Source organism: Macrotis lagotis, chromosome 8, assembly GCF_037893015.1.
Source record: "Macrotis lagotis isolate mMagLag1 chromosome 8, bilby.v1.9.chrom.fasta, whole genome shotgun sequence".
Classification (NCBI taxonomy): domain Eukaryota; kingdom Metazoa; phylum Chordata; class Mammalia; order Peramelemorphia; family Peramelidae; genus Macrotis; species Macrotis lagotis.
This window is the reverse complement of record NC_133665.1, coordinates 52,953,068-52,975,445: the sequence shown is the minus strand read 5'-3', so window position 1 is coordinate 52,975,445 and position 22,378 is coordinate 52,953,068. Positions and strand designations below refer to the sequence as shown.

The 22,378-nt window shown below is 40.0% G+C and overlaps 1 protein-coding gene across 3 annotated transcripts in view; it reads right to left on the bottom strand.

The window, feature by feature from the left end:
* CAPN15 (calpain 15) overlaps window positions 1-18,927 on the bottom strand; it is a 101,006-nt gene extending 82,079 nt beyond the window's left edge. Inside the window, exon 1 of one of the 3 annotated variants that reach the window (XM_074197052.1) lies at window positions 18,652-18,927. The gene's annotated coding sequence lies outside the window, so the exon portion shown is untranslated. The remainder of the gene's footprint in view (window positions 1-18,651) is intronic. The other 2 variants (XM_074197053.1, XM_074197051.1) reach the window with 2 other exon arrangements.
* Between the last annotated feature and the right edge of the window lie 3,451 nt (window positions 18,928-22,378).

Here is a 22,378-nt window from a genome sequence, read left to right as displayed (position 1 = left end):
AGTCAAGGAAATCCAAAAAAGTGCTGAAGAAAATAGCATGCTAAAAACCAGCTTAGGTCAAATGGATAAAACAGTTCAAAAAGTTATTAAAGAGAAGAATGCTTTAAAAAACAAAACTGGCCAGATAGAAAAAGAGATAAGAAAACTCTCTGAGAACAAATCCTTCAGACAAAGAATAGAATTCAGGGAGATTGATGAATTTACCAGAAATCAGGAATCAATACTACAAAACAAAAAAAAATGAAAAATTAGAAGAAAATGTGAAATATCTCATTGAAAAAACAACTGATATGGAAAACAGACTTAGAAAAGATAATTTAAAAATTATTGGAATACCTGAAAGTCATAATCAGGAAAAGAGCCTTGACATCATTTTCAAAGAATTACTACAGGAAAATTGCCCTGATATTCTAGAAGCAGAGGGCAAAATAGAAATGGAGAGAATCCACCAATCCCCCGGAGAAAGAGATCCCCAAAAACCAACCCCTAGGAATATTATAGCCAAGTTCCAGAACTCCCAAGTCAAAGAGAAAATATTACAAGCAGCCAGAAGGACACAATTCAAATATTGTGGAGCTGCAGTCAGGATCACACAGGACTTAGCAGCAGCTACATTGGAAGCTCGTAGGGCTTGGAATATAATATACCAGAAGGCAAAAGAGCTTAGAATGCAACCGAGAATCAACTACCCAGCAAGGCTGAATGTCCTCTTCCAGGGAAAAAGATGGACTTTCAATGAACCAGGGGAATTTCAAATGTTCCTGTTGGAATGGTCAGAGCTGAACAGAAGGTTTGATCTTCACATACAGGACTCAGGTGAAGCATAGAGATTGGAGGAAAGGGGGAAAATATGAGGGACTTAATGATGATGAACTTCATGTATTCCTGAATAGAAAAATGACACTGATAATACTCATATAAACCTTCTCAGTTAATAGAGCAGGTAGAGGGAGCTTTTATAGTTGAAGTACAGGAGAAGGCTGAATTCAAAGATAAAATATGGAGCAAAAATGGAGTCAACAGAAAAAAGGGAAATGTAATGGGAGTAAAAGGAGAGGGGGAATGGGCCAAGATATTTCATATAATAAGATTTTTCTTTATTACAATGAGCTACTGCAATGATAAGAAGGGGGGAAGGCAAGGGGAAATGAGAGAATCTTCACTCTCATTAGAGGTGGCTAGGAGAGGAAACGGCATATATACTCAATGGGGTATAGACATCTGGAGTAAGAAGGAGGGGGGGAAAGGGGAAGGGGGGTGGATGTGAGTGATGGAGGAGAGGATGGACCACGGGGGGGGAGAGTGGTTAGATATAACACATTTCTTTTTTACTTCTTGCAAGGGGCTGGGATTGGATGGCCTGTCAGGGACCATAGGGTCAGGTGGATGCTGGGCCTAAGGAGTGGTATGGGGGCTCAGGGCCTCTTGGCCCCAGGGCCAGGGATCTGTCTGCTGCGCCACTCAGCTATGCTACAGCAGAGTCAGAGTGAAAGGAGAGAGAAAAATATAGTACATGGTAGTGGAGAAATATGAAAGGAGGGAGTTGCGATTAGCAATGGCAACAGTGGAAAAATATGGAAGTAACTTTTGCCATGGACTTATCATAAAGAATGTGACCCACTCGCAACAGAGTTGTTGGTGTTGGAACAAAGACTCAAGCACATTTATTATTATTATTATTTTGGGGGAGATGCAGGGCAAATGGGGCTGGGTGGCCCACCTGGGGCCACATAGCAGGGTGATCGTTGGGTGTCTGAGGCCAGATTTAGACCCAGGTGCTCCTGGCTCAAGGGCCAATGCTCTGTCCACCACCTAGCCACCCCTACTATTATTACTATTTTATTTTATTTTGGGGTTTTTTCTTTTTTTTGGTTTTTGCAGGGCAGTGGGGTTCAGGTGGCTTGCATGTCACACAGCTGGGTGATTGTTGGGTGTATGGGGCTGGATGTGGGCTTGGGTGCTCATGACTCCAGGGCTGGTGCTCCGTCCACTGCGCCACCTGGCCATACCTACAATTATTAATATTATTTTTTTAAATTTTAATTTTTTTCTCTCCCCTTTACTTTATTGCTCGAGTCTATATTTTTTGGGGGGAGGGGGTATTTTGTTTACTCTTAAACAAGAATATTTTATTAATGTATAAAAAATTATACAAAATGAGAATAAATATTAAATATGAAAAAAGTATTTTATTGAATATTATTAACACTGCATTAGTCTAGCACCTCCACTATGGAGTGGAAACCCTCTAAAAAAAAAGAATAGATATAAGGGGGAACTTTGACAGAGAAAGCTATTCAATTCTTTAACAGGTTATGAGGAGCAATGGTAGAATCTTCTAAAGATTCTTTGAAAATAAGATAAAAATACATTGACCAAGTTAATTTAGATGGAATGTTACTAGAAAACAAGTTGAGTTACTAGAATATTACTTCAAAATCTTATCCAAATAGTCAGTCAATAAACATTTATTAAGTACCTTCTATATGCCAGACCCTGTGCCAAACACTGGAAATGGGGGGGACAAAAGGCAAAGGAGATTCCCTATTCTTGAGAAGCTCTCAATCTAATTGGGGGGGGGGTGTAAATAATTATGTACAAACAATCCTGTTACTTTACATAAATTGTACTAATAGGAAGTCACTTTTATTCCTTATCTAAACAAACAGCATTCCTACATAACCTCCCATCTACCTCACAAAGCTTCAGAAGGCACTCCGACCAAGAGTCATGGCAACATGGGAGTACAATCAAAGAGGATTCAATATTCCCAAGCACATATTTAGGAAACAGTCCATGTCCTTACAATCTCAGACAGAGAGCAACAAGATACCATACCCTTTAACTCACAGATTCAATTGTACTGATGGCCTAACCTAACACAGAATCTGATACTTAATGGAATCATTATTTCAATGATACAAGTATTCACTCTGCCAATAACGGATTAGAGGTCCTTCTACATCTTATTAGTTGGGTATCTTCATGAAGTGGTGTGGTGAAAAAAAAATTCATTATTGATTGTCTAACCTTCTGCTGATAAGGCTTTCTGAATTCTCTGGGCTGATTCCCTGATTAAAAAAACAGTTCATTGCTGGACCCACATTCAAAGACTTTCATACATGGTAAGATTTACCAAAGGTTTGAGAATTCAGAGTCACTTCTATATACAATGAACTTTACAAAGGGAATCAATACACAAAGGACATTAAAAACACACATTATACTCATGCTTTACTACAAATATTAAATGAATCAAAGTGTATATATTTGGAAAAATACAACATTTGTGATTTTGTCCAACAAGAATTTTATCCACAAGCACATCAATAGGAATTCTCTTCTAAAGGCATAGTTCTCATCATTTAGGGGATAAGGTGCTGTCATCAGCTTTCAGCAACCAGATAGTTACTAATATCCGTTGTAGACTAATATACAGAGAAAACTCTCCAGAAGTTAAACTATGTTACAAGTACAGATATTTATCTGAGTATATGTCTTACCAACAGTAAGCTTTTTGAGAAAAGGATTATGCCTTATCTTTGTATCTCTCCTGATGTCCAGCAGTCTCTCAAAAAGAAGATCCTTAATAGCATTCAATGCTATTTCTTAAGTTTTTACTTAACTAAGAAAATCAATTAAGGAACAAAATCTTATAAAGTTGTATCACTCCTAGAAGGTACAATTTAGAAATGCTTTAAGGTATGTATACCCACTTTTATTCATTTGATTTTGGTCACTTTCACACCAGCTAACAGAAATAAGAGTGATAGATAACAACCACTTAAATGAAAATTGAGTGTGATGAGTAATTAAAATGACTGAGGAATAAAAGTTTTCAGCTTCCAAATATATAGATTAAGCAAAGCATACTAGTTGCATAACAAATTGGGACCATGACTTCTCAGTTTGACACTGGACCCCAAATACAGGGGAAGACAGATCTTCTTCATGCATTAAAAGAAAACAATAAACAGGATATAAGTCAGAATACAAGATTAGGTTATCTGGTTTCTAACTGGAAGAAATACTAGGAACTGTCTAAATTGGGAGTGGGAGAGCAAACATGAAATTCCCTGAAATCAGAAAAAAGAAGTGTCCCACTCTATATTCAAAAAAGGTACAAAGAAACCATTATTGATTGATTAGAAAGGGGCTAGTTTTCAGATAAGACATATGTGTTTCTTTAGAAGTGTAAATGTGAGAAAATTTCCATTAATCTTCATTGTCTGATTGGGACATCGTAAGTTAGGTCCTTAGTTAAGGGTCTCTAAGTAACAGTTTGAGGTAGCCCAGGTTCCAGCCACACAGGGCTAGGTTCAAATGCAATAAGATTTTCTCACAATTCCAATAATTGAATAAAGTTTCTCTCATAATAGAATCTAGATTAGACCCATAATTAAATAAAAAAGGATCTGAGCTAGATCCAGAATTGAGTCACAAGCTCATTCAATTCCCACAATTCTAACTTGAGAAAATCTCTCTAGGCAGAAATGAGTTTTGAAGAGTGGTGCCACTAAACTGGGCAAGAGGACTACTACACATCTTACCCAAAGGATACACTCTTCTCTTCCCCACAGGGTTGTCAATGTTCAGGTCTGTGCTCCATCACTCAAACTATAAGGAGTAGCCTTTTGTGCTGCCAAAGTCACCAACTTTGGCTGCTTTAGGAGAGACTCAATTACTGGCTAAAATCTATGACTTAACATAGCATAATAAGTTTTCAAGTTATAGAAAAGATTCTATTAACACAGAATCTGATGCTTCACTGAAATGCTATTCTTTATGCCCTCATTCTTAAGCCAATGCCCTAGTTTTTCATAGGACCAGTGGCCTAGATTTGGACTAAAGTAAATATAGAGGCAGGACAGTCATTATGGCATATGTTCAAAATGTTAATTAAAATGGATTCAAGAACATGAGAACTCATTGATACCTCAGTACCCGTAAAGAATCAAACAGTTTGTCGTGAAAGTAGAAATGTAAGCCATCTGAAGAACAGTTGCTCATGGAAAAAAGAGAGACATTATCAAGTATACAGCTTCTAAATGAACTGAAACTGGGACCTACATACTATTTCTATATATTCAAGGAAAATAATATACAGGTGCTTCTATTAAATATCTATACTTCACCACTAGTATCTAATATCCAATCTCAAGAGGATTGTCAGTGACATCAAGGCAAATAACTTCTCCAAAAATCTTTGGCAGCATAGTCTCATAATCTCAAAACATGTCATCCACTGTCCATAGGATGCACATTGTAAGTGACTTCCCTAATCAAATGAGATTGAGTACATCAGCAATTTTCAAATCTTAAAGAGCAATATAAATGTCAAGTATTATTATTATTACTTTTAGGAACTGCTACAGGTTGTATTGAACCAACTATCCATTCTTGGCTTTCTTGCTAGGACCATTCATATTATCTTAAGTCACAGAACAGCATTTTTCATATAAATTTAACTGGCCAGCATAGAGAATTAATCTATTACCCTATGGATCATTAGGACTATGGTACTATTCTCTAACTGAGTCTGAATAGCTAAGTGAATATAAAAGTGGCTTTGAAAGAAAGGATTCTATCCAGTGATTCTCAGGTATTGTTCTAGGAGTAGATCCCCTTTAGAGATGTGAAAACCATATTACTAAAAATTCAATCTTAAATGTAAGTTCTACTGAAGGTGATTAGTGGGGCATCTTCAGATATGAAAGACTTCACATAATACACTTTTTCTGTTTGTTTGCTTGTTTTTTCAAGGCAATGGGGTTAAGTGACTTGTCCAAGGTCAAGGTCACACAGCTAGGTAATTATTAAGTGTCTGTGGTCAAATTTGAACCCAGTCCCTCCTGACTCCAGAGTTGATGCTCTATCCACTGTTCCATCTTGCTGCCCCTACATAATACACTCTTGACTTTAAGCTAACTCACAAATATAGACATAGCAGAATAGGGACCTACTAAGTACAATACCAGTTACTTATGAATGTCTAGTCATATTAATTACTACTTTAATTAAGATAAGTAAGGCAGCTAGGTGGAGCAGTGCATAAAGTGTTGAACCTGGAGTCAGAAAGACTAAGGTCAAATTCAGCCTCAAATACTTACTAGTTTTGTGACCTTGAGCAACTCACTTAACTGCTGTCTGCCTTACTTTCCTCATTTGTAAAATGGGAACAGTAATAGCACCAACTTCCCAGGATGATTATGAGGAACAAAGAAGATAATATATGTAAAGCATTTTGCAAATCTCCAAGTGCTATATAAATGCTTGTTATTGTTAGTTGTTGTTGTTATTTTGTTAATCCACCTAGAAATCAAAGAGAAGAGATAATGAGGATGACAACTACAACAATGACACTGTATTTACACACTGCCTCTCTCCAAGGAGCTCAAAAAAAGCAAATCTTATCATTAAAATAACAAGCCCACTGCCAAAGTCACAACAACAATAATTAGTAATCACATTTATGTTTTCAAATGACTTCAGGAATACTAATGAAGCTTTCACCATCCCACACAAAGTCCCACTTTGGAGAAAGAAAGAAGCTTACAGAAGGATAAAAAATGCTCAGCTCACCAAAAGCAAACTTCAATTTCAAAGTTCTTCCCCTCTCTGGTTGAGGTCTCAGTCCTGGTCAAAAATGCCCATTCCCTCCCTGTCACAGTATCCTCAACATGCTTTAACAGATTTTTTTCAGACTCTTGACAGGAAAAAATGTAGGCCAAGACCCTAATAATAGTTTGTAAACTTTCTAATGTTATATATCCTGTGAATTTTTATAATTGGGTAGGAGGGCAGCCCAGTGTTGGGAACTGAGTACTAGTGTGTTAGTTGGCAGAGTTCAAGTTTTAGCTATAATAATTATCAGGTGTGTAACCTTGGGAAAATGACTTCATCTTTCTAAGCCTCAGTTTCTTCATTGGCAAAATGGGAACAATATTACTTATACGAACCTCACAGGATTGCTATGAGGAAAGAGCTTTGGAAGTACAAAGCTATTATAATTTTGCAGTATTGATGTGAGATCTAAGAGAATTCTAAAATAGTACTTTTCTTATTACCATATTGCCTGACCCTCAAACTCTGCCCTAAATTCAACTGGCCTCAAAGGAAACAAAAATACCTGGACAAATTCATGGAAAGGGAATGTTCTAAGTCCTCGCCTTTGCACAATATTGATAGAATTTGAGGATTTATTCAGGTCTTCTCCAGGGAACCTGCTAATATCCTCACATGTTGGCCCAAGTAACACATGCTATGCTTCTGTCTGAGATCAAACCACAGTCCTGTTCAATTTCATCACATTTTACCCAGTTCATAATCTTATACTCTCCTAGAACCTCCTTAGGTTTTCCTACCTATTACAAATAGGTATCACACACGATCAGGGTCAGAAAATATATATATGTGTATATATATATATGTATATATATATATATACATATATATATATACACATATATATATTTAAGCATTCCCCCCTTCACCCAATCTTCCAACAACCATTCACAGCCAAGAGATACTTCTGAAAAGAAGAAGGAAGGATGAAATTATGCCAACTTAGTTCCAATTCCTGGGTGTCAAATCACATCCCCCAAAACTCATTGTTTTGGAAAGATGTGATCCTGACTGGGAAGGCAACAGCTTGTTTTTAGAGAGGGGCATTGATGCCACCTGGACCTGAGGATTTATAAACCCACCCCAAGAGAATCTAGTTTTTCTGTTGGAGATGCAAGCCGTCAAGCCTGACAAGGAAAGGTAATGGAGTGGGAAGGAAGGGATTGTAAATACACAGTCAACCAGCAGGGGAAGATAAGAGACAGGGCCACAGGAGGTTACTCAGTACTTTGTTTCAAAGCACTTCTCAATTATTTCTTCCAGGACCCTATGAAGAAGGATACAAGTAGAATCTGCAATCTACAAATGGAAAAACTAAGGCACCAAAAGATTATGATTTGTGGTCCAAAGTCACCCAGAAAGTTAGTGGTAGAGAAAGGAATAGAATCCAGGTCTCCTGACTTATCTGCCCATACTCCATCTTTGAAACCTGTTTCTTAAAGTTGGCTGAGGGGAGAGGGAGTCCAACTGTTGTCATTCCCCTGGGGGTCTTAAAGATTAAAACAGTTGGAAAGGAATCTGGTGAACAAGGAATGGGGCCCATTTGGGGCATTCTAAAGTGGAAAGGAGCAGAGGCAAACAACTACCTGTTGAAAATGCTAGAGACATCATGCAGAGTTAAACATGTACTAGCTATGTGATACAAAAAGGAGAAAAACTTAAGGGGGAAAAACAGAAAAGGAGAACTGACAAATCTCAGTAAATGAATGGGATTTTAAGTAGTTCTGTTTGCCACTGAAAGTTCTAAATAAATAAGTTCTAAATAAAATAAGCTACCTGTAAAGTCTCTCGACAGCAGAGCAGCCAAGAAAATGCTTGATGTTGATGTTTAAATTTTCATTACATCATAGGTGTATCCTACAAACTCAACAATAAACATTAATTGTATAATGCAGAGCAATGGCCTTAAACTCAAATAGAAACAGGGTTGTTAATCTGTACATAAAAATTCCCATAGGCCACTTATTGACTTAATTTTAAAATATAAGATTACCTATGTTTTACTGTATTTCTATTTGTTTTGTTAAATATTTCCCAATGGCATAATAATTGGTTTCTTCAGTAAGTGCTGTGGCCCACAAGGTAGTGGTACAAGGCATTGTCAGTTACTACAAGAGACAAACAGAATATAGTGACTGCACTCAAGGAGCTGACAATAAGAAAGAGAAGAGACATATATAATTAGCTTTAGTAAAAAAATAGAAAATAAGTTTATAAGAGAAAACAACAGTTTAGTTCTGAGGAAGTAGAAAAGATTATTTCTGAAATAGGGATGATGAGAAGAGATTCCACTGAGGAAGTTAACATTTCATCTGTATCTTAAGATATGTGTGGAAGTACAAAAGATGTATATGAATGAGAGTCTAATTACAGGGGAAAAAATTCAGAGAAAAAATACAAGATGTGTCTTTGGAAGAATAAGCAATTCAGTTTGAATGAAGTAGGTAGTAAATGAAGGTGAATGGTATGAAATAAAATTGCAAAACTAGGTGAAAGTCAAATGATAGTGGTCCTAGGATATCAAGTAAAGGAGTATGGTCTTAATAAAGCAGGCAACAAGAAGCCCCTGAGTTTCTTTAATCTGAGGAGTGATAAAAAAAATCATACTTGTACTTTAAAAAGAGTAATTTGGTATCAATATAACATTACAGGAGAAAGAGGTTAGAAGCAAGGAGAATGGTTAGGAGACTGCTGTAATAGTCAACTTTATACTACCTGGACTACTGTAAAATTTACATTCTTGTAAATCTAAGCCCTAAGGAGATGAAAAAAAAAAGGGATTAATTATTTTGCATTGTGAGGAATCATATGTGTGTTGAAGGTTTAGATTTTTTTATACTAATACATACTATAAGGCATATATAATACTTTTTTTTTTCTACACCCCCTAATATATACCATATCTATTTAAGCGGAAGGACATGGAATACCTTAGTGATCAATTACCTATTCCAGAAACAGGATTGGCTCTGGGCAGAAACACATTGAACTCCCAGATTAATCATCCTTTAAAAAGTCAGTAAATGTTTGAAAGTGAATTTCACTAACAGCAAAACAATGCAGTGGAGAATACAGGATCCAAATCAGAGGGAGAAAGGGTCCAGTGGGAGCATCACTCCAATTCCATTCAAATGACCAAAAATGCAAAGCACAGGAATTTATCAAGCACCAACTATTTACAAGGTACTGTCCTAGGTTCTAAGGATACAAGTATAAAGAATAAAAGAATACCTCCTCACAATGAACTTAATTACCTTTAATGTGTGTGTGTATATATATATACACACACACACATATGTATATATATATTATGAATATAAAATGAATAAATATCAATATATGTAAAGTCATTAAATCTAACTTAGTCTGGAATGGGTCCTAGTAATTGTGAGATCCAGAAAGGCTGCATGGAGATGCCCATACTGTGTTTTAAAGGAAAAGAGGGACTCTCAAGAAGGAAGTAGAAGAATATACATTTTAGGCATTAGGGACAGCCAGAGCTGAGACACTGAGATGGAGTATCCAATTCGTGGAATAAAATAGCACAATGAATAAGGAGATGTTTCTTCAGAAAAAAAAACTAAAATTTTGTTTCAATATATGCTTTTTTAAAAACCTAATCAATTGACTCAAATCCATTTTAAAGAGGGAGGCATTGTAAATGAATCTAATGAAAAGGAAGGACCAGCAGTTAAATGTGCAAAACTAAAGCTGAACATGCCCTCCTGGGGACTTTGTCTTTTGAAGTTCAGTCTGTCCTCAGCCAACCAGAGAGGACTAGAAGACCAAGGGGAACACAAAATAGTTAGGAATAGCAGCAGCTTTGGCTTAACAAGTCCAAGAACATACAGTTGCTGTTGTTTAAGAGTCAAATAGACCACCTTGCTTCCATATTCATACTATTTCAGTGTCCCAGGCCAAAAAGATCAAGGGCAGGGTTTGGAATTAGTTCAACAGGCTTGAAGAGTTTCTAAAATCTGATCTCAAAAATGACAAGGAAATAATAGGGCAATACCCTTCACTCTTACAACTGGAAACAGTCATAACATGGCTAATATGGGAATTTATTTTGCCTGAACATGACTACTTTGTTCCTTGTTTTTATCTTTTTAATGGGAAAGTGGAGAATGAGGAAAGGAGGGAGGAGGGAGAAAAAACAAATGCTTGATCACTGAAAAAAACTTAATAAAAAAAGAAGATCTATGGGACTCAGACAACAAATCAACTCAATTGATGCTATCATTTTGAGGTCTTCAAGCAGAGGCTAGGTAAGTACTTGTCAAAGTCTCTTTAAATAGGTATTATGTTCTGGTTGTGGTTTGGATTAGATGACCTCTGAATCTAAGGATTATGAATACCAACAAAACTGGCTTGCCAAAATACCTACAAATCATCCCTAGAAGTCAAGTAAGACACCAATGGACAAAGTCCCTGAGGATGGAGAGAATTGTGCCAACTGTGACAGCATTATGGATTCTAGGTGAAGAACAAAAAGGAACAAAAATGGGACATCCTTAAAGATTACATTTTTTAAAATGAAAACTCCCCCAAAACTGGGAACAAAATGGATATTTAATTTCTGGGGCATGATTGAACAAAAAGTGGCATAGAAATGTAACAGAATGTTATTGTACCATAAGAAATAAAACACAAGTAATTCTAAGAAACAAGGAAAGTCCTAAATAAACTGATGCAGAGAGAAGGGAAAACCAGAAAAAAATAATACACAAAATGGATACATTTATGTAATCAAAAAGAACAATTAAAAAGTAGCAGAATTCTGAATAATCAGACCTGTCTACTAGATGATGAAAAACCATTCTGTTCTTTTGTTGAAGAAATGTGAACTATGGGTGAAAAATGTGGCAGACATTTCCAGATAAGGTCACTGTCTTAGTTGGTTTAACTGTTTTTCTTTATTACAAGAGAGTGCTTAATGGTGGTTTTAGAATCTCCAGAAATAATGTGATGTAAAAAACAAAGGGTATCAATAAAACTTAACAGCATGCAGTAGATGAAGGGAGAAATACTGTTTGCTAATATGGTTGCTGTCATAAAACATAATTTTTTTCTTAGTTTGAGTTAAAGATTTCTCCCATGGCACAATGTTGATTATGATAAGTGATATTTCATGGACAGTGGGAGGGAGGACTTTTCTTTCATTTGGATCTTTAAACCACATTAAACAAAGCAAAAACATAAATGGTTTCATTCTCAATTTGGAAGAGGATTTACTGCTGCTTACTATGTTCCTGATCCACTTCCTTCCTTAAAAAAAAAAAAGACCTCATTTCTCCATTTTATGACATCCATCCTTCACTCTAGGTAAAGAAGGTCAAATTCTAAGGTAGGATGGTGCAAGTCTTTAGAGCAATAATTAGAGATATGAAAACACCAATGATAAATCAGACAGATTATTTTTATGAGGAAGTATTGCTCATTAATGGATTATTTATAATGCCAAGATGATCACGCGATCTGACAACTTTTGACCTCTGGAGAATGGATTGCAGAGGTTTTGTTGAGAACTGAAAAATACTAACTAAGATCAAAATGAAAGAATAAAAGTTGATGGCTGTGGTTTTAAAAAACACAACTAATTAGCACTCTATGCTAACAAACCTGAATAGAAACATTCAAAACCTCAAATCCTTGAGATTCAGAGCTGGTGGCTACCTTAAAACAAGATACAAGACAATCACCATTATTATCTGGTATTTCTATGGTCCTCTTTATTGGCCTAGCACTTTACAGTCATTAATATCTTCTTGCAAACATCACATGAGGCAGAGCAGTGCTATTTAACTCATTTTTCAGATGGAGAAACCAAGACCCAGAAACTCAATAAATAGACTCTGTTGCCATGGTCACAATGTCTTTTAAGGTAATGGACTAAGCCAGAACTTCTTCCAAATCTTTTGAGTTTGAGTGAAGCCAGTCTCAAAAAGAGAACTAAGTATTCAAAGTTAAGTTTAAAGTTTTGCTGCATCCCACTTACCTGCTCAGAATCAGTTTTCAACCTTCTAATCACCTTCAACCTTCACTCAAGTCCACTGTGGTGCTTTGTGGCATGGAGGTAAAAGGGCTGGGCTCTTAAAGGCTGTGACAGTAGTTCTCAACAAGATGAAAAGGCTATATCTGTTTTCTGAGAACAGGTCAATGTCTTTTGGAGAGGCTAACAAGAGAGTGATCGTGACTTTTTTTTGGCTACAGCAATTTATCAAGATTATCTACTAAGGTGAGGAAAGGTTTTGATCTATGTTAGTGGATAGAGTGCCCATGCCAATAAAATTACTATTCTTTGCAGTACTAAAATAATTCTACTCAAAATATTTCTTTGAGCCTGAGATTTCTCTTGGTTATGGTTAGCCCACAGGCACTGTCTGTTGGCAGGGGATTCTCAGTTCATTCATTGAATCATCTGGATTTATGTGCCAAGGAAGCAAGAGGAAATAGGTCTCTTTGAAATATTAAGTACAATGGAGGGGAAAACATTCTCAGAAGCTCAAAAATAAAACTCGAAACCTAGTCCTAAGCTGTGAAGGAAGACACAGAGGAACTGACAGAAGTATTGTTTTACTGGTCTAGAATTATAAATGGCTAAAAAACCTATAAGGTATACAGGACCAATCAAGAAATTCTCTCTAGCTACACATAGCTAGTAGTTAAGAGGAAAGTTATGAGAGTTAGAATTTGAGTTTTCTGCCTCTTCCCACAAAATGGTCCAATACAGAGAAGGACACACAAAAAAGGAAGAAAACTGAGTACTACCTCTCCAGGATTCAAGTCCAGTGCTTTTTCTATTACCTCAAAAGGATAGTGTAGTGAACTTTAAAAGCCAGGCCTCAAACTTGGATAGGATCCACTGGTTCCAATTCCAGGCCTCCTCCCACTACCCCTTGAGATAAAGTCCTAAAAACCTGATTAGCTTTTTCATTTAACCCATGAAAGAAAATAAATACTTGAAAGTAACTCAAAATTCAAGAAACATGGAAGTGAGAAAGAGAATTGATAACATTCCTGAATGATGTGGAACAAGGGGCAAAAGCCCCCATAGCAAATGACTATTCACTCAGCTGTTCTTTATGGGAGTCATCAAGTCAGATGAATCAGGAAGTCTGCAATGATTGTCTTCAATTGGGTGCAAACATACCAGTGACACTATAAAACAACCGATATTGACTTGTTTTCCTTCTGATATCTTCCAGCCTCCATTCAAAAGTGTCTTCCAGATTGACTGTTTTACTAATAGTCAACATCAAATTCCTAGTCCCTGGGTAGAAAGGTGGTGGGACAGCAGCCTTCATAGCTTCCTCTCAACTGTTGGGGAGTTAGAGAAGTCTAACAAACAGGATAAAATTCCTAGACAACTAACAAGTGACAGAGCGAGTAAGAGAGTTTGCAAATTTTCATTCAATCCTGTAAAAATTAGTTATGAGTAGACAGATATACAGGAATTTTAGGAAGGATGGGTAAACAAACCTTGAAAAAGGAGGAATAAGGAAGAGACAGCTGAAAGTAACACGAAACCCTAGGCCCTGAAAAAATAAGGCAAAAGTTCACCTCCCAGGATTTGGGGTGTGTAGGACTCCCAGGTATGGAGGACTCCTAGGTGTAGAGATGATGACCTCAAAGCAATCAGCATGATGAGAAGGCAGCAAGAAGTCATAATTCAACATTTAAGATTTATCCTTTAATAGATCCAAACTTGTGACACTTGTCCAGGGCATACTTTGTTAATAGGCTCCTAAATATACTACTCCAGCAATTTCACCCCATTATTGCAACAGTCTCAAACTGGGGAAAGTCTATATTTTTGAAAATAACCCAGGGAATTCTAGAAGCTAGCTAGTAAAACCTTTAGGCCAAAGATTAATGAAATACCAGAAGCAAAATCCTTGCACTGTCTGACTTGGCTTCTCCACACTCAGCACCTACTACCTACTACACATGACATCTCAGCACCAACTGAAGAACACAACAAACAATCACACACTAAAAAGATGACACCTAGAGTGCTGCTACCACCAAAACAGCAGCAGCTGACTTGTATATTGCCCTTTATGACTATAAAGCACTTTCTCATTTGAGCCATACAACAAACTTGTGAGATAGTTAAGACATTCATTTTACAGAGGAGCAAACTGAGCCCTGGACAGATCAAATGACTTGTCCAAGAGTCACACAATCAGAAAGAGGTGAATTCAGAATACAAAACTAAGCCCTTCCAATTCCAGATCTAGAACTTTGACTGCTTTAAAAAATAAAAAGTGGGCCAGCTAGGTGACGTAGTGGATAAAGCACCAGCCTTGGAGTCAGGAGTACTTGGGTTCAAATCCCGTCTCAGACATTTAATAATTACTTAGCTGTGTGGCCTTGGGCAAGCCACTTAACCCCATTTACCTTGCAAAAAAATAATAAAAATAAAAAGCAAAATCCAACAATTCCATGATAAGTTGGATGCCTATGTATCTAGTAGCAAGATTATGTATATGTGATCTTTTCCTTTACCTACTTCACTCACTTGAAGGCACCAATCAATAGAGCAGATAAGACAAGTCACCTAGAAACAACTTCCTAATACAGTAGGAAGGACAGAAGTGAACAGAATAAAGTCAACTCAGACAGATCTACCCTATTCTAGGAGATGAAAAGGCAGACATGTTCCATTATTTCCCTCCGAACAAAGGAGGAGGCCTTCTACCCATCTACTTCTCTCATGCCAGTTAATGATCCTGAGAATGACCTACTGCTTGGTCTAGATCTGCCCTGAGTTCCAAAAGAGAGATAACCACCCAAAAGAATAAGAATGCTAGCATTCCAGTTCACTTAAAAATCAGATATCCATACACAGACCCTCAATAATTTATATTACAATTCAGAAATGCTTTACATATTCATAGAAATTCAGACTATTAAAGATAGAAGCGACCTCGTTTGATAGGTGGAGAAATAAACAGAAGTCCTGAATGGTGACTTAACTTGCCCAACATTACACAATTAATGACATGACCAGGACACAAAACTTGTCCTATGACTCCTAAGCTCTTTCCCCTACACCACACCTTCCACAAATGTTAAGTCAATTTTATAGGCATTTATTTATTAAGACCCCACAATTCCAGATGCAGTGTTGGACATCCGGAATGCAAAGACAAAATACAACTTCTCTCCTGAAGCTTCCATTCTAATGGAACATACAAGTCAGAGGATCATAGACTGAGATCTGAAAGGGAACCATCCAGTTCAACTCTGACACAGAGAGAGATAAGTAACCTGCCCAGGGTCACATAGCTATTAAACAACAAGAGGAATATTCAAGTTCACTTCTTCCTCATTTCCTGCTTTTCGAAGTCCTGTTCTTTTCACTACACCATGAAGTGTCTAAGAAAATAACTATAAAAATATATACAAAGTAATTTCAGAGAGAAGAGATCAAGATAGGTCTTGTGTAAGAGTTAGCAACTGAGCTGAGGGAGATAGGGATTCCGAGTGCCCTAGATGAAGAGGGGGAACAAATTATTTGGGACTAATTCATACTTGCTAAAGAATAATTCCCTTCACCACTGAGGGGAAGTGAGTGGGAAGGGGGAGTGGAAAGAAATTTTGTAACTTAAAACTATACATATGCATATGGATGAATGTAAAAAAAAATAAAATAGATGAACTTAAAAAAAAAGAATAATTCCCTCTGACTTAATAGATCACCACACCAAATAGGGCCTAAGAAGTGAATTGTTCATTGACAAATCTCAGTTGAGATTCACTACATGCTTGTATGAGGTATTGTTGGGAATTTAGAAGCATATACTACTATTTCTACTCATATTACTGGACCTATTTTCTTCTAGAAATCTTAGTTATACCAAGAGGAGAAACTACAGGTGTGATGTTTAACTAGCACCTGACAATAACCTTACCACTACCTAGCATTAATACAAGAACTTTTTTCTGTGAATTCAAATTACTTTCATATGACTTCATTTGTCTTTCTAACATCTCTACATACCTATTAAGAAGATAGCAAGGAGGGGGGGGCTAGGTGGTGCAGTGGATAGAGCCCCAGCCCTGGATTCAGGAGTACCATCCTTCAAATACAAGCTCAGACAATAATTACTTGGCTGTGTGGCCTTAGGCAAGCCACTTAATCCCATTTGCCTTGCAAAAAACTTTTAAAAAAAAAAAAAAAGGATAGTAAGGTACAGGGGAGCAGATCTTTAGGCTGGGATTGACAAACTGACATAATATTTTATCTTTCCAGGCCTCTCCTCTGTAAAATAGGCAGCTTTGGATTTCTAAAAATCTTAGTCTTAGGAGGGCAAAAGCAGGTATTATAATTCTACTTAATAGAGACCAAGAAGAACACAGAGGTCATGTTTTCTTGCATAAAATAATAATTGAATTTTGAATCTAGGAACCAAAGATGTTAAACTTCTGCATAAAGAACCTATTTTCCACCAGGTCAAACACAAAGTATAATGGTTTTCAGTCTGCTCAACAATAAGAAAGTTGGAAAGATAAGCAACTTGGGGGATTCTTGGGCTTGGAAGGGAAAGAAAAGAATGAATTTTAAACAACTGGAGCACAGAAGGACACATGACCCTTAGACCTGGTTTGAGTTGGCTCCATGCAAGATCAACTTCAGGTCTATTCATTATGGAGTCATCTTAACCACATCTATGGGATGATGGGTTCACACTTTCTGCTGACTCAGGCACTAGAAAATATGATTGTTCTCTACCCTCTTCTGAGTCACCTGGAACTGAAAAACAGATAAAATTAATCCCATTCTCTTCAGTTCACTCTTCATACAATCCAAAGTGGCTTGATATTCTGCTATTGGTACTGCAGAGGAATAATTTCCATGGCTGCCAGGGAATGATCAACTTGAGCTGTAACAACAAAAACTTTCCTTACCAAAATACAAGCAAACAAACACCCTAGTGCTCCACACTTAGGGAAGGACAACTTTCAGAGATAATAAAACTGAGCTTCAAAGAAGTTAGATGACTCACCTAGAGTCACTTTTTAAGGGTCAGTGGCAGAGGCTGGATTTACACTCTTCCCCTGATTCCCAACCCAGTGTTCTTCCCACCACACCACTCAGAGGAAGCATTTAAAATAAATTATTTCTGTGGTTCCACAAATTAGACCTTCTGAGTAGAGACCCAGTTTCACAGAGATCAGTGACCCAGATCACAGAGTATACTTTTCTTCCCCGAGTCTAACATAAAGCCTCACTAGTACAAGCACTGAAACACCAAGTAAATTCATTCTAGACCAAAAATCATTTTGGGATCCCTGAACTCACTGTCTTACAGTAAAAACCTCACTACTCTAGCTGGATGCTCAGATCTGATCAGGCTCAGGCCTGATTTACCCTTCCTGAAACAAAGATAGTTCATTCTCTCCTTCCACTAGAATGGTCTCTTTATGCAGCTATCCCGGAAGAGCTCGGAAGCCCGAGGGCTACGATATTACCCCCGCGACCCCGGCAAATGTTGTTTTAATCAATACTAAGTTCTTCAGTCACATCGCAAGGTGCCCTTCGTCCCCAAAGACACACCAGGAAATAAGAAAAGAGGAAGAACTGGAAGCGGCCACCCAGGACGGGCCCCCGGGCTGCGGGGCCGCCAGCAGTTCCCGGACTGGCCGGGCACCGACTTGCTGTTCCGGAGACCCGGGGAACTGGCGATCCGGACTGACTGGCTCCCCTCCCCCCCTCCTCCCAAAATAAATTATTGAATAAAAACAGGACTTGAGGAATAAGGACAAGCAAGGACAGGCGGGAGCCGAGAGCCCCCCGCGGGAGCAGCACCTTCCGGCGCCCCCGGGGCTCTCCAGGTGACATCTGGCCAGGGGCCACACAAGTCCTCCCTCTGGCCATTTGCTCTGGCCCGGGCTCAAGAACACTTCCTCCGTCCGCTCGGGGCCCCGAGACCCGGGCAGCACAGGGCGGGCTGGCCGCCCCCGGCCCAGAGCCCCCGCGCCCCGCGCCCCGCGCCCCCCGCCCCGCTGAGCCCGTACCTGCCTGTCCTGGGCTGCGCGGACCGGCCGCCCCTCCGGGACCCCCTCGTCCCCGCCCGGGCAGGCGGGCAAGTTCGGGAAGACGCCGGCGGCGGCGGGCTCGGGCTCCTCCGAAACGAACGAGCGCTCCCTCGGGCCGGACCGCCACAGTTTCACTCGGCCCGCGTTCCCTCCGGGTCCCAGGGCCGGGGCTCGGGCGGCCGGAGGGAGGGCCGGGGGCGGGGAGGGGGTGCGGAGGGGAGGGGCCTGGCGGCGGTGCGGATCCCCTCCTCCCTCCCGCCCTCCTCCCCGGCCCGGGCCCGGCCCCGGCCCCGGCCCCGGCGCGCGGCGGCGGGCGAGCGGGCCCGGCGGGGGGCCAGGCCGTGCCCGGAGCCCTCACAGCCCCGCGCTGTCCCGGGCCCCCCCAGCCCAGCCGGGCCCGGCCCCGGGCCTCCCTCTCCCCGCGGTCGGGGGCCGCGCCACAACTTCTGCCTCCGGAGAAAGCCGGGAGAGCGGCGCCGCCCCTGCCGGCCGGCCGTGCCCGCCCGCCCGCCTCCCACAGCCGCAGCCCGGCTCGGTGCGGCGCCGCTCGCCCGGCCGCTTCGCTGCTTCCTCCGCCTCAGCCCGCGGAGCCCGGCCGAGCGCCTCGGGGAGTCCAGGACCCGGGCCTTACGCCGCCTCCGTAGCGCAGCCCCTCACATGGAGTCCGGCAGCTACGGCGCGCCGGGAGCGAAAGCGGCGCTGTGAATCGCGCGCTGAGACTACAAGCTCCAGAAAGCCCGGCGGAGGCCGGGGCGGAAGCGGGGGAGCGGGCCAGCCCGGGCCAGCCCGAGGCATGCCGGGACTTGTAGTTGCGATCGTGGCCGGTGGCCTCTGGAGTCCCCGAGTGGGGATGGATGTTCTCTCTCCGGCCTCAAGTTCAAAGCGCCGGGGCGGCTAGGTGGCGCAGTGGATAGAGCACCGGCCCTGGAGTCTGGAGGACCGCAGTTCAAATGCGGCCTCGGACCTAGCTGTGTGGCCTTGGGCAAGCCACTTAACCCCATTGTCTTGCAAAAACCTAAAAAAAAAAAAATCCTTGAAGGACATTTAAATGTGTATAAACACATATATTTCCAAAGTTCAAAGTTGAAGGGCCCCGAGTGTATGTGGTGGAATTATGACTACATACCCCAGGATGCTAGGAAGAGGGGAGTGCCAGGCGGATCGCCCAAAGACGACCCCCTCACCACCTCAGACCCAAGGAACCCTCTGCCTCCTCGTCGCCCTGCACCCTTGTCCCAGACCCAGGGACTCCCCTATGTGCTTATATCCCTAGCTTCAAGGATCCCTCTGTCTCCCTAGCGCTTCCATCCCCTGCCCCCCAGGACACCTCTGCTTCCTGAATGCCCCCCACATCTCTCTGCAGGAAAGGAACTACCCCGCCTCCTCAGTGTCCCTGTATTCCCGACCCCAAGGACTAATTCAGAGCTCCCACAGCATCCTTCATCCCTGTCCCAGCTTCAGCGACTCCCCTGTCTCCTCAACCCCTCTAAACCCTCTTCCCTTTGTGCTCTCACATTCCCTTGCCCCTTTATTCCAGTCCCAGGGATATCCCTCCTCAATCTCTTTATTTTGCTTCCTCCATTCCCCCCAGGATCAATCTTGTTCAGTTTTTTTTATGTTCAGACCGTATCAGTTTCTTTGAAACCCCTCATCTCCTCAGGATCATTTTGTTTTTACATTCTGCCTCCCCAGACTTTCTAAAGACTATTTCTTCATTTTGCCTCAAAACCTTTCTCAATTCCCATCTGTCTTTTGTTTCAGCATCTTCAGAAGGAACACCTCAAACTGTATCAGACCTCAAACTCTCTTCAGTTCCCATTTGCTCAGAACCTCTCCTAGCTTTCTCATTCTACCTCTTCAGTCACCTCCCATCCTTTTTTAAAAAATGTTTTTATAATGAACTAGAAAACCACAATAAATCAGCATCTACTATACAAAAAAAAGTGTAAGGGGGGGTTGTATATGAAAATGTGAATACATTCCTCACATCTTGGTTTTTTTATATATATTAAATTTAACATTGTTGCGATGATATTCCTTTTCTCTGAGAGAAAAATAACAGACTAGAAATATATCTATCTGCCCTACTAAATATTGCTAGTCTGAGAGTTAGGATTGATTCAGAACAAAAAGCTGCTTTTCTGACCTTTTTCTCTTAAGGGAGAGGGTATATCAAGTTTGGTCTTCCAGTTTGATTCCTTATCACCAAATGCAGGTTACAAGAAAATCCAGACACCAAAATCCTTTCTTGAACTAAACTGCCAAGCATTCAAACTGCTATAGAGAGCTAAACTCCAATGGGCTGTCCACATTGTTCAAATGCCAAATGTATGCTTCTCTAGAAGTCTACTTTATGGGGAATTCACATAGGACAAGTACTCACCGTGGGAGTCAGAAAAAAGCAATAAAAGGACATTTTCAAGGTCTTTCTTAAGAACTCTGAAAGTAATTGTACAACATAGGAGGTACTGGCAATAGACTGTCCAACATGGTGTGCTTTCATCCGAGAAGGTGCTGTATAAGCAAAGCAGAATTGAAAGTATCTTAAAGTAAATTCAAGATATACAAGTTTAGAGAATCCACCCCAGGTGTTCTCATGGACTATTTGTGTCCACCCTGTGGTGGAGCATTCCAAGCTCTTATTGGTCTGATTATCCCACAGTAGAACACACTATAACTTGGCTCATAGTGATGTTGTTTTGATTCTCTTTAAAGATGAAGGACTACAACCAATATGAAAAAAAATCATAAATGGTAAATAGTGAAAAAATCCATTTATCCAAACTAAGAGCAAAAACAAATCAGAGAAGTTATATAGATTAGAATATACACAGAGTGAATAAACTCTTCTGGTAGAAGGGACACATCTCAGTTCAATAGAGAGATTCTGATCTCATCCAAAGGGAAATTCTCTGAAGTCTCTAGAGAGGCAGGCTGGAAATCAGTCATGTTGAAGGGCCACTTCCCTTATGTGTTTGTTTAAAAATAAAGAATCTCTCCTTCCTGGAGTTGGTCCCAAAGAGATTCCAAGAAGACATTAGTATTGCCTTGGGACTCTTAAAAATGCTCTGTTTTCATCTGGGGAACCTGAGAAAAAAAACAAAGGACAAAACAGGAGTGCCATGATGATTCAAAGGGGATTAAGAAGGGAGTTGTGTTTTCAAGGATCCTTCAGATCATAGATCAGATGTTTTAGGCTTTGATAGACCTTATTGTCCAAACTAAACTTGAATCAAAGTCTTTATTGTTAGTCTTGGGGCCAGTTCTCTGGAGATAGAAGAGGGTCTATTTCTTTTCCCTGGCCTGCTTTAGTAAGGGGCAGTGAGTAAATTGCTATGTTCAACGATATGTATCTTCACCAGTCCCTAAATCTGGCCATTAGTATCTGTAAGGCAGAAGTAGAGGGTAGTGATGGCTCTTCCCTCTGACTAGAGAAAATATCCTCTCTAGTAATGCTCATCCAATTCCCACTCTCATAGGAGGACTGAGGATAACCATTTAGAAAAATATATTTATTAAGGTACTATAGAAAACTCCCTCAAAGGTCTAAGATATACACCAGAGGTCCTTGGGAAGAATAGGCTGAAACAAAGATAAGGAGGTACCTATATAATAACATTTGTGATTAAATATACACCATTTGGTTACTAGAAGTCCTTTTTTTAATTCCACAATCAAAAAGTATTTTCTGGTAGAAGGGAGATAT